Raw genomic sequence first — 3,484 nt, 5'->3', positions numbered from 1 at the left:
TGCCATAAGGGTGGTGTCATCTGCATATCTGAGGTTATTGATATTTCTCCCAGCAATCTTGATTCCAGCTTGTGCTTCTTCCAGTCCAGCGTTTCTCATGATGTACTCTGCATAGAAGTTAAATAAGCAGGGTGACAATATACAGCCTTGACATACTCCTTTTCCTATTTGGAACCAGTCTGTTGTTCCATGATCTACAAGACCTTTTAGAACTAACACCCCAAAAAGATGTCCTTTTCATTATAGGGGACTGGAATGCTAAAGTAGGAAGTCAAGAAACACCTGGAGTAACAGGCAAATTTGGCCTTGGAGTACGGAATGAAGCAGGGCAAAGGCTAATAGAGTTTTGCCAAGAGAACGCACTGGTCATAGCAAACACCCTCTTCCAACAACACAAGAGAAGACTCCACATGGACATCCAGATGGTCAACACCAAAATCAGATTGCTTATATTCTTTGCAGCCAAAGATGGAGAGCTCTATACAGACAGCAAAAACAAGACTGGGAGCTGACTGTGGCTCAGATCAGGAACTCCTTATGGCCAAATTCAGACTTAAATTGAATAAGGACTAGTCAAGTATAAAATAATACAGAGGAATGGTGTTTCAAAACAAACAAACTGACCTAAATTTACAGTCAATTGTTTTGTATCATTAGGATTTCACTGATAATTATATTTGTTCCCTCTTATCAAAGTTCTGCCATTTATGCATCCAACTGATTTACAGATGGGAATTAATTGCAGAACTCAACAACTTTTGTCAAAGTAAGAGACTTAGTTTGAAAATACAGTCTTCTGTTGCAGATCTTTGCTGATGATCATTTCTAAAATTGAAATTCAGGAAGAAACAACACCAAAAGCAGAAAAAGAAAAGAGCTCTATGCAAATTGAGACTTGCCAAAAGGAATGTGAAAACCTGTTGTATATTCCACATTGAGCTCACATATACTGCACATTTCAAATGTTTCTTTAACATCTTTATTGGAATAATTTTCAGTGAAATTAAAATGAATCATTGCTCTTTAGTTGTATAGATGACAAAAATAAAGACATGAAATGTCACAAACTAATTTTTAAATAATCTTAGTTCCTAATCTATTTAATATTGTAAGTCCACTTTTTCTTCTATTCATGCATCAAAGGAAATAAATAAGTGCATTTTTGTGATTTTTCAGTTAAATATGCTTACTTATTTACTTTTAATGTTTATCAAAGTTGTATATATGCATAATAACAACTCAAGAGATAATGGTGAAAATCCCTCATCTCTTTACTTTAGTCTCCTTCCTTGAAAGCAATCTCAACCCTAGTCAGTTTTCAGTCGTTTTGAAGTTATCACTGTGCCTCTTGGAAGACGCTTGTAATACCATATCTTGATTTGTTAAATTTAGAAACTTTCTATTGACTTTCAAAAATGAAAGATGAAGATCTGGGTCACTTGTGCTGCCCACTTCTCCTCTTCTGCTTCCAACATTTGATAGTTAAATGTCTAAAGTTTCTCTTTGTAGCTTTAAATATGCGATTCTATTTCTTGTCCCATTGACTTTCAATACATTTCTTGATACCCTATGTGTAAAATAAAGATATTTGTGTCCTACTTTTTCCTCTGGCTTTTTCCCTCCTCCCTGTATTTCCCCTTCCATCACTTACATGATGGCATTGCCAGTGTGGTTTACATTTACATTCCACAAGCAAACGTACTTAGCTCACAAATTTATATAAACATTTAATAAAACAATAAAACCTGTTTATTAAGCTTGTGTGAACTGTGTTCATTGTTGTATTGAACAGCACGCTAGAACTATGTTTCTCCTTTGCAGGTCTCGCCTCATGCTCCTCAGTCATTGGTAGAAAAATTTCTAGCATCAGAGTTTAAAAGCACTTTATGATGTTATACTCAATCAATTACATAAAACTCAAGCACTCTACTCTGCTTCATAGGCCATTTTGCTTCTTTTATCTTGGCGTTTCCAATTTTATTTTTCATTTTAATTTGCATTTTGGCCTTTATGATATCAACAATTATGCCCAAGTTATCTTACAAAGACATCTGTAAATTTTTCTACTCAGAATCTGAACTCTCTTTTTCTATGTGGGGAATTTTTCCTGGATGAGCCTTTCGGGGCAAGGGTGTCAAAGCCCACGTTCTCTATTGGAAACTCAAGATGCATAAAATCCACTTTCCTAATGTCCTTTGCATCCGTGGCCATGAACAAGCTAACTTGGATTTGACCATCAGGTTTTCCTACTCAGGACTTCGAATTGAGAACTAGTGACAAAGAATTCGCTCTGGTGGATGGTGGAGTTGGTGACATCAAATAGGTTGTTCAGTGTCTGGGGACCCCAAACTAGCAGTGTGAGTGTCCATTGTCCAGGGCCAGCAGCATCAGTGAGACAGACTGTGTGGTCAGTCTTCTACAGAAGTGGGAATGATTAACTAAGTTGTAAGCTAATTTGGGCAAATCTCTGATTGCTGTTCGGTCACTCCTTCTCTCTCACTTTCCTCAGTCTGATACTTCCAACTCGCCCGTCATGAGATGTACATTTTCTGTGTCTTTGATAACTAAAAAGGTCTCCATTCTGACCTCTCACTTGAGTGGGCAACAATTCTAGGTTAAACACTACTTAACTCAAAACTGTAAAATTGCTTGTGCTGTTGTCTTCTAGCATCTTAAACTGCTTTTGAGAAGATTGATGTCAGTCATATTCTTTCTCTTGGAGCCGAAATACTGAGATCTTCAACTGAAAGCGTACACCAAATAGTGACTCCAAATAATGCATAGAGACATTCATCTAGACATAGACTTGAGAATTCAGAACACCAAAACTGAAGAGGGGACCTCCAAACTTCTCAGAAAGTATTAATTTTATACCTACAAGGGAAAAGATCTTCTGCTGATGACTTGAGTTAAAAAAACAATTTAAACAGACTTTCCTGGTGGTCCAGTGGTTGAAAATCTGCCTGCCAGTGTGGTGGCAGGGGTAGGGGGTTGGGACATGGGTTCGATCCCTGGTCTGGGAAGATTCCACATGCCTTTGGGCAACTGGGCCCATGAGCCACAACTACTGAAGCCCACATGCTCCAAGGCCAAGCGCTGCAACTAGACAAAGCCGGAGCACAGCAGTGAAGACCCAGCGCCGCCAAAAATAGATACTAAATGCATCTAGGGCTCAAGAGTTAGACATTCCAGACCCTCCCTGACAAAGAAATCCAAGCTATGTGAGAATGTGCTTCAGAATTAGTTTCCAGTCTGATTTTGTGCCTCTGGCTTGAGAATAAATCAGTTATCCTGTCCAGTGACAGCAAGGACATTTCTCCGGAAGTGATGTAATTACAGAGTTGGATCTGATTCATACAGGAAGCTTTGCAGGTGGGAAGCCAATTCCAAGGATCACTGCAGGTCTGACTCCACTTACTGTTCTCTCTGAACTCTTCTCCCTAGTCTTTTCCCGCTGAAGAGAACATTTAACCCAGTCTGTCTT

The sequence above is a fragment of the Ovis aries genome, chromosome 7 (assembly GCF_016772045.2).
Source record: "Ovis aries strain OAR_USU_Benz2616 breed Rambouillet chromosome 7, ARS-UI_Ramb_v3.0, whole genome shotgun sequence".
Taxonomy (NCBI): domain Eukaryota; kingdom Metazoa; phylum Chordata; class Mammalia; order Artiodactyla; family Bovidae; genus Ovis; species Ovis aries.
Note: the sequence above shows the minus strand (reverse complement) of the source record.